Source organism: Hoplias malabaricus, chromosome 6 (genome assembly GCF_029633855.1).
Source record: "Hoplias malabaricus isolate fHopMal1 chromosome 6, fHopMal1.hap1, whole genome shotgun sequence".
NCBI lineage: Eukaryota > Metazoa > Chordata > Actinopteri > Characiformes > Erythrinidae > Hoplias > Hoplias malabaricus.
In genome coordinates this window covers 45,298,958-45,311,628 of record NC_089805.1, presented here as the reverse complement: position 1 = coordinate 45,311,628, position 12,671 = coordinate 45,298,958, and positions in this window count along the sequence as shown.

Here is a 12,671-nt window from a genome sequence, read left to right as displayed (position 1 = left end):
AGGCCTTGAAATGGTCTCTCAGTCTAGTTCTGTAGGCTACACAATCATGGGGATCCAAAAGACGACCATTGATACCTTACACAAGCAGAGCAACGCACAAAAGCTCCTTGCTAAAGAGGCTGGCTGTTCACAGAGCCCTGTGTCCAAACACATTAATAGAGAGGCGAAGGGAAGGAAAAGATGTGGTAGAAAAGTGTACAAGCGATAACCACACCCTGGAGAAGACTGTGAAACAAAACCCTTTCAAAAATGTGGGGGAGATTCACAAAGACTGGACTGCAGCTGGAGTCAGTGCTTCAAGAACAACCACACACAGACGTATGCAAGACATGAGTTTCAGCTGTCGCATTCCTTGTGTGGAGCCACTCTTGAACAACAGCGTCAGAAGCGTCTCACCTGGGCTAAAGACACAAAGGACTGGACTGCTGCTGAGTGGTCCAAAGATATGTTATCTGATGAAAGTAAATTTTACATTTCCATTGGAAATCAAGGAGAGGCACAGAATCCACGTTGCTTGAGGTCCAGTGTAAAGTTTCCACAGTCAGTGATGGTCTGGGTTGCCATGTCATCTACTGGTGTCGGTCCACTGTGTTTTCTGAGGTCCAAGGTCAAAGCAGCCGTCTACCAGGAAGTTTTAGAACACTTCATGCTTCCTGCTGCTGACCAACTTTATGGAGATGAAGATTACTTTTTCCAACAGGACTTGGCACCTGCACACAATGCCAAAGATACCTGTACCTGGTTTAAGGACCATGGTCTCCCTGTTCTTAATTGGCCAGCAAACACATCTGATCTTAACCCCATAGACAATCTATGTGGTATTGTGAAGAGGAAGATGCAATACACCAGACCCAACAATGCAGAAGAGCTGAAGGTCACTATCAGAGCAACCTGGGCTCTCATATAACACCTGAGCAGTGCCACAGACCGATCCACTCCAGGCCACGCCACATTGCTGCAGTAATTCAGACAAAAGGAGTCCCGACTAAATATTGAGTGCTGTACATGTTGCTTCAGCCAGGGTCCTCACTAAAACTAGAAAATTTGAACATATCAGCCCAGTTTTATCATCACTTCATTGGCTGCCTGTTAAATTCCGCATTGACTACAAAATTTTGTTATTAACATATAAAGCTCTACACGGGCTTGCTCCTGAATACCTTCAAGATACAGTTTCCTATTATGAGCCTCCACGTTCACTCAGATCACAGAATACTGGATTTTTAATTGTTCCCAGAATTCAGAAGGCCTCAGCTGGGGGAAGAGCCTTTTCTTATAAAGCCCCCCAACTCTGGAATGATCTTCCAGAAAATGTTCGAGACACAGTCGCAATCTTTAAATCGAGGCTAAAAACTCATTTGTTTAGTTTATCATTTGGTAGCTAATGCTCCCCCATAGATAAAGGCGGCAGATCCGGGGGGTCCATGGACACAGGGAATTATAGTAAACTGAGACGCTGGTGCTGTCGTCTCGCCGCTTCTCGCGATCACTCAGGTTTGTTGACGGTGGAGCGGAGGGATGCCACTGTTTCAGGATGCTCCCGTGTCTGTGTGTCCTCCTGGTTCTCTCCTTTTAGTTAAAGCTGTCATAGTCAGATCTGCCGGAGTCATTAGCCACACTCTGGAAATTTTCATATTTTCTACTTTACAAACACCAAACAGTTCAAAACTAATTCCATCCCTTTACATCTTTCCGAGTAAACAACTGCCCACCTGTCTGTCTGGACACTGATGGATGACTGTCGAGATCCTCCTCCACGCTTCAGATCAGCTGCCCACACTCCAGCAACCACCAAGTGCCTTGAAGCTGTCCCTACACTGAAGTTCTCATGGACTACTAACTATCATCACCAGTAGATTGACCAGAGGAGGATGGGTCACCCCTTGTAAGCCTTGGTTCCTCCCAAGGTTTCTTCCTCAGCTGGGGGAGTTTTTCCTTGCCACTGTCGCCCCTGGCTTGCTCACTTGAGGGTTTTACATTTGTTTTTACATTTCATGTCAAATCTTGTCTTACTGGAATTCTGTGAAGCCGCTTTGTGACAACATCAGTTGTGAAAAGTGCTATACAAATAAATTTGATTTGAATTTGATTTGATACATGCTCATACTTTTCAGTCGGTCAGCATTTCTAAAAATCCTTTTTTGTATTGGTCTTAAGTAATATTCTAATTTACTGAGATACTGAATTTGGGGTTTTCATTAGTTGTCAGTTATAATCATCAAATTAATAGAAATGAGATATATCAGTCTGTGTGTAATGAATGAGTATAATTTCACTTTTTGAATGTAATTACTGAAATCTCATGTTTAGTTGCTAAAGCAGGCACTGAAACAGACACTTAAAGACTTGAGTGATCAAGTGACTCTGGTGACCAAGGCTGAGGAGGTGTTACTGTCTGGTGGAGGCATTACTAAGGACTCCTTGCTGTTTGGGTGTTATCCTGCTGAAAAATGCCACTTGGAAACTCATGTATGAGCAACATGTATGAGTTCAAGATTTTAACCCTTTTGTTTCCAGCTAAAACTTCACAATAAAAACTGCATAGGACTGCGATAGACTTCCAATGCAACAAGTTTTAATGCATATAGTTCATAAAAATAAGCCATAAAATACAAATAACCTTTGCACCGGTAGCGACACGTCTTTTTAACCGAGGTCCCCTTTCCCTGCTGCTCTTTTAATGAAACATCTGTGACCTGCTCTGGTCCAAACCCCACAGCAGTGTTCTCCCCCTGTGTAAACAGCCCCTGTTCAGAACGCCCGCTTTCAGCACCTGTTCCTTTAAATGATAATGAGCCGCTCTCTGTTCACCCCGACCCCGAGCGCACAGCAGTGAGGAGCGAGGAGCAGAAGCTCTGGTTTTTAGCCGTTTTCACTCTGTTCTCTTTCTTCTCTGTTTTTACTCAGTGCTCTTATTTCTCCGCGCTCGTTGTGTCTGTTTCTCTAAGTTTAACCTTGTCCAGTGCTGTGATTGGACAGACTCAGACAAGTAGGCGGGGCAGTTGTAAAATCTCTTATCCCATTATCCCATCAGATCACAGAAAACTGACTGGGTGGGTGTTGTTTCACAGTGTGTGAAATGGTGGGCTCCAGATTCCCACATTAATATGAACAGACACGGCAGATATGAGAAGTTTGATGATTCTGTTCAACAGAAATGAACCCAGTAACACAGATATGCCTTTGTTTACTTCAGAGAAGTTGTTAAAATTCTTTAAAGGCTAAGAATTGCCCGAGGACTTCTCCATGACTTTTTTATAGTCACCAGTATGTGACACTGACATGGCTTGAAGCTGAAGTGTTTGCCTCTTGTGTTTGATTTCAAGGCATGTTCATTTGCAGAGTCTAAGCCAAACAAGCCAGGGCTGACTGAGTAGAAGAGCATAAATGTGATTATTGGCTCTTTCTGCAGTTTGACAGAGCTGGGGAGGGGGGGGGGGGGGGGTCTTATTGACAGCCTGGTCCTGTGAAGCCTGGAGGAAGCTGCAGTAATTGTTTGTTGATGTTTGTTGATGCTGGAACAGAGCAGATTCACATGTTTGTAGCCTGGGGTGTGTGTGTGCACATGGGCGATCCACATGCAAAATCAATCCCAGGCAACATTCCTGCTTCTGCACACACACACACGGGGCAAAATCTTTTACACAAACGCAGAGCTGCTGAGGGTGTCGCTGACCAATGGAAAAGCTGATCACAAACACAGGAGCAGCAGGTAGTGTCTCTGTCACAGCTCCAGGGACCTGTAGGTTGTGGGTTTGAGTCCCACTCAGAGTGACTGTCTGTGAGGAGCGTGGTGTGTTCTCCCTGTGTCTGCGTGGGTTTCCTCCGGGTGACTGTCTGTGAGGAGTGTGGTGTGTTCTCTCTGTGTCTGCGTGGGTTTCCTTCAGGTGACTGTCTGTGAGGAGTGTGGTGTGTTCTCCCTGTGACTGTGTGGGTTTCCTCCGGGTGACTGTCTGTGAGGAATGTGCTGTGTTCTCTCTGTGTCTGAGTGGGTTTCCTCCGGGTGACTGTCTGTGAGGAGTGTGGTGTGTTCTCCCCGTGTCTGCGTGGGTTTCCTCTAGGTGACTGTCTGTGAGGAGTGTGGTGTGTTCTCCCTGTGTCTGCGTGGGTTTCCTCCGGGTGACTGTCTGTGAGGAGTGTTGTGTGTTCTTCCTGTGTCTGTGTGGGTTTCCTTCGGGTGACTGTCTGTGAGGAGCGTGGTGTGTTCTCCCTGTGTCTGCGTGGGTTTCCTTCGGGTGACTGTCTGTGAGGAGCGTGGTGTGTTCTCCCTTTGTCTGCGTGGGTTTCCTCCGGGTGACTGTCTGTGAGGAGTGTGGTGTGTTCTCTCTGTGTCTGCGTGGGTTTCCTTCAGGTGACTGTCTGTGAGGAGTGTGGTGTGTTCTCCCTGTGTCTGTGTGGGTTTCCTCCGGGTGACTGTCTGTGAGGAATGTGCTGTGTTCTCTCTGTGTCTGAGTGGGTTTCCTCCGGGTGACTGTCTGTGAGGAGTGTGGTGTGTTCTCCCCGTGTCTGCGTGGGTTTCCTCTAGGTGACTGTCTGTGAGGAGTGTGGTGTGTTCTCCCTGTGTCTGTGTGGGTTTCCTCCGGGTGACTGTCTGTGAGGAGTGTGGTGTGTTCTCTCTGTGTCTGCGTGGGTTTCCTTCAGGTGACTGTCTGTGAGGAGTGTGGTGTGTTCTCCCTGTGTCTGTGTGGGTTTCCTCCGGGTGACTGTCTGTGAGGAATGTGCTGTGTTCTCTCTGTGTCTGAGTGGGTTTCCTCCGGGTGACTGTCTGTGACGAGTGTGGTGTGTTCTCCCCGTGTCTGCGTGGGTTTCCTCTAGGTGACTGTCTGTGAGGAGTGTGGTGTGTTCTCCCTGTGTCTGTGTGGGTTTCCTCCGGGTGACTGTCTGTGAGGAGTGTGGTGTGTTCTCTCTGTGTCTGCGTGGGTTTCCTCTAGGTGACTGTCTGTGAGGAGTGTGGTGTGTTCTCCCTGTGTCTGTGTGGGTTTCCTCTGGGTGACTGTCTGTGAGGAGTGTGGTGTGTTCTCTCTGTGTCTGCGTGGGTTTCCTTCAGGTGACTGTCTGTGAGGAGTGTGGTGTGTTCTCCCTGTGTCTGTGTGGGTTTCCTCCGGGTGACTGTCTGTGAGGAATGTGCTGTGTTCTCTCTGTGTCTGAGTGGGTTTCCTCCGGGTGACTGTCTGTGACGAGTGTGGTGTGTTCTCCCCGTGTCTGCGTGGGTTTCCTCTAGGTGACTGTCTGTGAGGAGTGTGGTGTGTTCTCCCTGTGTCTGCGTGGGTTTCCTCCGGGTGACTGTCTGTGAGGAGTGTTGTGTGTTCTTCCTGTGTCTGTGTGGGTTTCCTTCGGGTGACTGTCTGTGAGGAGCGTGGTGTGTTCTCCCTGTGTCTGCGTGGGTTTCCTTCGGGTGACTGTCTGTGAGGAGTGTGGTGTGTTCTCCCTGTGTTTGTGTGGGTTTCCTTCGTGTGACTGTCTGTGAGGAGTGTGGTGTGTTCTCTCTGTGTCTGCGTGGGTTTCCTCCGGGTGACTGTCTGTGAGGAGTGTGGTGTGTTCTCTCTGTGTCTGCGTGGGTTTCCTCCGGGTGACTGTCTGTGAGGAGTGTGGTGTGTTCTCCCTGTGTCTGTGTGGGTTTCCTCCGTGTGACTGTCTGTGAGGAGTGTGGTGTATTCTCCGTGTCTGTGTGGGTTTTCTCCCACAGTCCAAAAACACATGTTGGTAGGTGGATTGGAGTCTCAAAAGTGCCCATGTGTGAGTGAATGTGTGTGTGTGTGTGTGTGTGTGTGTTGACCTGTGAAGGACTGGCGCCCCCTCAGGGTGTGTTCCTGCCTTGAGCCCAGTGATTCCAGGTAGGCTCTGGATCCACAGCGACCCTGAACTAAATAAGAGTTACAGACAATGAATGAATGAATGAATGTTTTTGCAGCTAATGCACTTTTAATGCACTCCTTTACTCCCCCACATTTTCAGTTTTTTCAAAATAGGCCCTGAGTGTAAATCAGTTTTGAGGGGGTCAAGGGGGCGGTGGACATTGCAAAAGTGAAGGTGTGAGAGTGAGGGGTGAGTGTGTGAATGAATGAAGTTGAATGGAGCACATTTGAAGGATTCTCCTCTTTCCATTCGAATAGACACTACATAGGGACCCTAGTTTTCCTGCCTCTGCACTACCCCTAGACGGGACAGCCATGTTTTTGTGGCCAGCAGGTGATTCCTGCATATTTCAGTGGAGTCAGGACTGGGTTTAATATCAGAAACGTACTCAGCTGGGGTCCAGACGTGGACACAATGAGGCTGAGCGTGTAGCCGCTGGGTGGAGGTTATTAAACTGGAACAGTGCTGTAGTTCTGCGGAGGGAAGATTGGTTTGGGGAGAGTTCTTTGGTGAAAGTCTGAGTGAGTCAGGCTTCATGCAGTTTTCTTTATGTTCTCGAAGGACTGGGCTTATTATCCACACACACCTCTCACCTCCTCCTCCTCCACCGTGGCTTTAGGAGGCGTCTCATTTTCTCATTCTTTTACTTTTCAAGTGAGATGTGGTGTTTTTTCCCCCGATTAAAATCCAGTCCATTTTCACAGCACTCAGTCACCTGTCTCCAGAAGATCCAGCTCAGGTTGGAGCTGATGGACTCCACCACGGGTCGTCCACTGGGAACTGGACTCACGTGAGTTCATTAATTAAGGTTAGAATATTTCCATGAGGATTGGACTGTAGTGACCTAGAGGAGCTTTAGTGGGTAGGATACTGAATGAGATCTGATGAGTCTGAGGAATATAGGAGGAGAACCTGGGCACAGTATGAAAATATTCTGAGAAATCTGTAGATATCTGAAGAGGAAGTTAATCAGTGGAGACTCAGGAGAATCTGAGGAGACTATGGAGAAAATAATGAGAATCTGAGGAGACTATGGAGAAAATAATGAGATGATGAGACTGAGGAAATTCAGAGGAGACTCCAGAGAATGTGAGGAGAATTTGAGAAAAATCTATCTAGACTCAGGAGAATCTGAGGAGAACTCTGGGAGACTGATGAGAATTTGAAGGGAACTCGGGGAGACTGATGAGAATCTGAGGAGAACTCTGGGAGACTGATGAGAATCTGAGGAGAACGCGGGGAGACTGATGAGAATTTGGAGGGAACTCGGGGAGACTGATGAGAATCTGAGGAGAACTCGGGGAGACTGATGAGAATTTGAAGGGAACTCTGGGAGACTGATGAGAATCTGAGGAGAACTCTGGGAGACTGATGAGAATCTGAAGAGAACTCGGGGAGACTGATGAGAATTTGAAGGGAACTCTGGGAGACTGATGAGAATCTGAGGAGAACTCTGGGAGACTGATGAGAATCTGTGGAGAACTCGGGGAGACTGATGAGAATTTGAAGGGAACTCGGGGAGACTGATGAGAATCTGAGGAGAACTCTGGGAGACTGATGAGAATCTGAGGAGAACTCAGGGAGACTGATGAGAATCTGAGGAGAACTTGGGGAGACTGATGAGAATCTGAGGAGAACTTGGGGAGACTGATGAGAATCTGAGGAGAACTCTGGGAGACTGATGAGAATCTGAGGAGAACTCTGGGAGACTGATGAGAATCTGAGGAGCCTCTGCAGAGGTGTTTGGATGAGGATGTTTATCCACTCCTCCAGCTCAATCCATCATCTTCTAACAACCTTTTAAAGAGAGTTTAATAGGTTTAATTTATTGCTTCTGTCTAAAGATGACAGAGCAGCAGTGTGTGTGTTTGGGTTGTAAAAGCCTCATCTGACAGTCATGTGCTGAGGCAGAAGGACAAGTCCTCAGGAGCAGGAGCGATGGCTTACGTGCAGAAGTGTGTGGACCCCTGGTCAAATGACACATCTCCTTCAGGGGCTACGACCAATAACTGAACGTGGGCTTTTACAGATCTAAGACGTGGCAGAGCTCCATGACGTTTTTGTTGAAATGAGCTACGTTTTTCATGTAATAATCACAACATAAACCATGCTTTTGAGATGATGAATTATTTGTTTAAATATCACGCCATAAACATGGATTTACTGAGATAACAGATTATTTAATGATGATGAAATTAACTATTTACCAACAATTACCGTGACACAACGAACCCGTTTAACTGAGACAACAAATGACTTCATTATAAAACAGCGCTGTTTAAAAAGAATAAATAAAACATTTACCCTAAACGTGACAGGGGAATAAAACACGGCCTGTTTGTGGGAGTGTGAGTAGCTGAGAGACTGCTTCAGTCACAGGACTGGGGCTCTGTGTGTGGCTTTGTGTCAGGTTTGGTTTAAAGGCTCTGATAAACGTCTGGAAGATGTGGCTGATGATTGTTTGGTCTAACTCCAGTTTTAAAAGCGTAGTTCACGACTATAATCAAAAAACACCTTTTATAAAACTCTGAGGATGTTTCCTCTCCATGTGCTGCTCTCCGGTCGATTAGTGCTCGGTCTGATTTGTTTACGAAGCCCCAGTGTCTGTAAATGGGAGAAAACACAGACTGACTCGGTCCGGTACGCTAGGCTTTCTCTCTCTCTTCTCTCTCTCTCTCTCTCTCTCTCTCTCTCTCTCTCTCTCTCTCTCTTTCCCTCTCACTATCTCTCTCTCTCTCTCTCCCTTTCTCTCTCTCTCTCTCTCTCTCTCTCTTTTTCTCTCTCTCTCGCTCTCTCTCTCTCTCTCTCTCTCTTTTTCTCTCTCTCTTTCTTTCTCTTTCTCTCTTGCTCTCTCTTTCTCTCTTTCTCCTATCTGTATCTCTTTCATTCTCTCTCTCTCTCCTATCTGTCTCACTCTTTATCTTTCTCTCTCTCTTTCTCTCTCTCTCCTATCTGTATCTTTCATTCTCTCTCTCTCCTATCTGTCTCACTCTTTCTCTCCTGCTTTTTCTCTCTTTCTGTCTCACGCTTTCTCTCTCTCACTCTCTCTCTTTCTTTCTCTCTCTCTCTCTCTTTCTCTCTCTCTCTCTCTCTCTCTCTCTCTCTCTCTCTCTCTCTCTCATACACACACACACAGAGAACTCCATATGTTATAAAGGACAAACCAAGATGAAGATGTTACTCTATTCCAGCAGGGATTTCTAAATCGCTAAAAATGTCTGGGATTTTGTGGTCTTCAGGCTTTCCCCTGTGTCACGCCCCGACCCTGTCCTGTGTCTGTTGTTCCCACCATGTGCTCTAGCACATGGCTCTGTTATTGTTCCTGTCTCCGCCCTAGTCCCGCCTTAGCTCCGCCCTCTCGTTGTGCCTCCTTTGTGGTCCTGCCCCCTCGTTATCTGTCCCAGGTGTTCCTTGTCTGTGTTGTGTATTTAAGTTCCTGTTGTAACTGCTTCTTTGTTGTTACCTTCTGTACCTGTGTGCTACTGTTTGGATCACATTTTGTGTGTCTGTCTATTTCTTTCTCTTCCCCTTCACACCAGTACCCTTCTAGTCAAGTCTGTTTGTGTCTCTCTGTTAGTCTGTCTCTACCGTTTACTCTGTTTAGCTTTTCTCTGTCCACCATTCTTCCTCTGTCTGAGCATTGTCTCAGTCTCTGTTTATCTCTAGTTTAGTTTTTCCCTTTCTCTATGGTCTGTAGGTCTCTCAGTCTCTGTAATATTATCTAGGTGTCTGTCTGTCTGTATCCCTGTCTAGTTCTGTCCAGGTCTCTGTTGGAGTATCCCTGTATAAGTCTCTGTCTAGTTCTCTCTGTTGGTTTCCTTTGTGTCTCTGTTCATTGTATTTGTTTAAATAAAGTCTATTATTGCAATTGCGCCCACCTCCATCAGTCTGTCACATTTCTGCCCTAACCCTTTCTTTTTAAATGTTCACATTGATGATGTTGTTGAAAGGTGAGCCGAAAGCAGAGGGTTGAAGTGTTGTAGGGGTCAGAGTTCAGAGCTGAACTGGAACACACTCGCACCACTTCAGCGCTGTAGGTCCACCGTCCACCGCTGTGCAGCTCAGTGTTTTACTGGAGCCTCCAACAGAAATGTGTTGAACGTTGTTGATTGTCACTGACAGTCTGACAAGTAAAATACATCTGCACAGCTTTGTGTTTAACTTTACACGAGAACAGGGAAAATCTCCAGATTATTAAAGAACACCAGAGTGAGGTGTTTCTCAAAATCAATGACTCAGTGGATTAGTTACAGCACTGTTTTCAGTCGGACTCTTATAGAAGTAGAACTCAGTAATAAATATATAGTTCCAGTGATGTACTGGTCCTATCAGGTGTGGAGTACTTTACTGATAAAATGTTAAGGCGCTTGGTTTTAGAACTGTTCAAAAACTTAAATGACAAGATAAACTACTTTTATAGTTCATTATTATTTGTTATTATTGCAAACAAAGACATTGATGTGAAGCCCCAAAGCTTCTCCAGACCTTCCAATAACAATGGGATGTATTTTGGGCATTTCCTGTTTCCTGACACAGCTGGTTCCCATCTTGTGGGGGACACATTTCCCCCAAACCCTCACTGTTCCTATGCCAAGGAATATCTCTAAAAATACTAGTTATGTCCTGAAAATGAATGAGTGAATTTGTGAGAGCCCAGATATGGATTGGCGATGTGTCCTGGGTGAAGTCCTAGTGCCCGATGCAGTCCTCCAGGTGGACGGTCGTTCCTGGTCGAGAGTACGCTGTGTGTGTTTGCCTGCTGCTTCTCACCAGTGTGTGTGTGTGTGGATGGAGTGTTCTGAGCCGTGTGGATTGTAAAAGCATCCTTGGGTGTCTAGAAAGGCTCTATATAAGTGTAACGATAGATAGATGAAGCTTTAAGGTATAATTTCTTTAAAGGGAACGTCTCCAACTGTGGGGAAACACAGCTCTAAGCTCTGAGTCTTTTAAGGTGGAACGGTGTGTTTGAGGAAACGACTGTTTGTTGGTGTCTGAAATGTAACTTGTCTAAGTTTATTCAGTGTCTGAATCACCACAGAAACTCATTTGTAACTCAAACTGTTTAGCTTGGTAGCACTGTCGCTAAGGCAGTTTGGAGACATTTCCACCTTCAGTGATCAGAAACAGCAACAATAAGTCAGTGTTACCCCCCTATGGAGCAGGAATAGAGCAACATCCTCATCTCGGTTCATGCTTTCCAATGTTTGTCAGAATTCTCTCCGTTGTCTAAAAAACTCCAGATGCTGTTGCTCTCTTGTGAGCAGAGAGAAAAAGGAAGGCTAGCATACCAGACTCAGACATTTATTTTTTATTTTTGAGTCCCGCTCCAGGTGACTGTCTGTGAGGAGTGTGGTGTGTTCTCCCTGTGTCTGCGTGGGTTTCCTCCGGGTGACTGTCTGTGAGGAGTGTGGTGTGTTCTCTCTGTGTCTGCGTGGGTTTCCTCCGGGTGACTGTCTGTGAGGAGTGTGGTGTGTTCTCCCTGTGTCCGTGTGGGTTTCCTCCGGGTGACTGTCTGTGAGGAGTGTGGTGTGTTCTCCCTGTGTCTGCGTGGGTTTCCTCCGGGTGACTGTCTGTGAGGAGTGTGGTGTGTTCTCCCTGTGTCCGTGTGGGTTTCCTCCGGGTGACTGTCTGTGAGGAGTGTGGTGTGTTCTCTCTGTGTCCGCGTGGGTTTCCTCCGGGTGACTGTCTGTGAGGAGTGTGGTGTGTTCTCCCTGTGTCTGCGTGGGTTTCCTCCGGGTGACTGTCTGTGAGGAGTGTGGTGTGTTCTCTCTGTGTCTGCGTGGGTTTCCTCCGGGTGCTCCGGTTTCCTCCCACACTCCAAAAACACACGTTGGTAGGTGGATTGGTGACTCAAAAGTGTCTGTATGTGTGAGTGTGTGTTGCCCTGTGAAGGACTGGTGCCCCCTCCAGGGTATGTTCTCCCCTTGCGCCCAGTGATTCCAGGTAGAGTCTGGACCCACCGTGTCCCTGAACTGGATAAGGGTTACAGACAATGAATGAATAAAGGATGAATAAAACTATATTTATTTTGTGTTAATGAAATAAACAATTCAATTGTCTCAATAAAATGCAGTAAAACTAAACAACACCGTGGCCTGTTGGGGCTCCTGCTGTAAAGTGCTCTGAGCAGCTACAGGTATGAAACCTGCTGTAAGTGAAGTTATAAAAAGCTGCCATTTTGGCAGCTGGGATTTAAAGTTAGAACCTGGTTAGATACATGTGCACAGAACACCATGGTAACAGGGAAGTAAATGCAAACACACACACACACACACACATTACCTCGAGCTGGAGTTAGGTGTTTCTGCAGAGCTTTAACTGAGACCAGAGAACAGCCGCCCACTCAGCTTCACACCTGAGACGTCCACACAGGCTTTTAATCTTCACTCATCAGACCGTGACACTGACTCATGGATGACTGCACTTTGATGCCTTAAACACTGCCCACAGATGAGCCAAAACATTACAACCAACAGAGGCATGCGTTGTGGCCTGGGACACACTACACAAAGATCTGTGGACAGTTCTGTTGTTCTCCAACACTCAGGACCCCATTCTCAGCGCTGCAGTGACACTGACGTGGTGGTGGTGTGTGAGTGTGTGTTGTGCTGGTGTAGAGTGTATCAGACACAGCAGTGCTGCTGGAGTTTTTAAACCCCTCAGCGTCTGGACTGAGAACAGTCCACCGACCAAAAACATCCAGCCGACAGCGTCCTGTGTCACTGATGAAGGACTAGAGGACGAGCGACACACACTGTGCAGCGACAGATGACCTACTGTCTCTGACTCTACATCTACAAGGTGGACCAACGAGG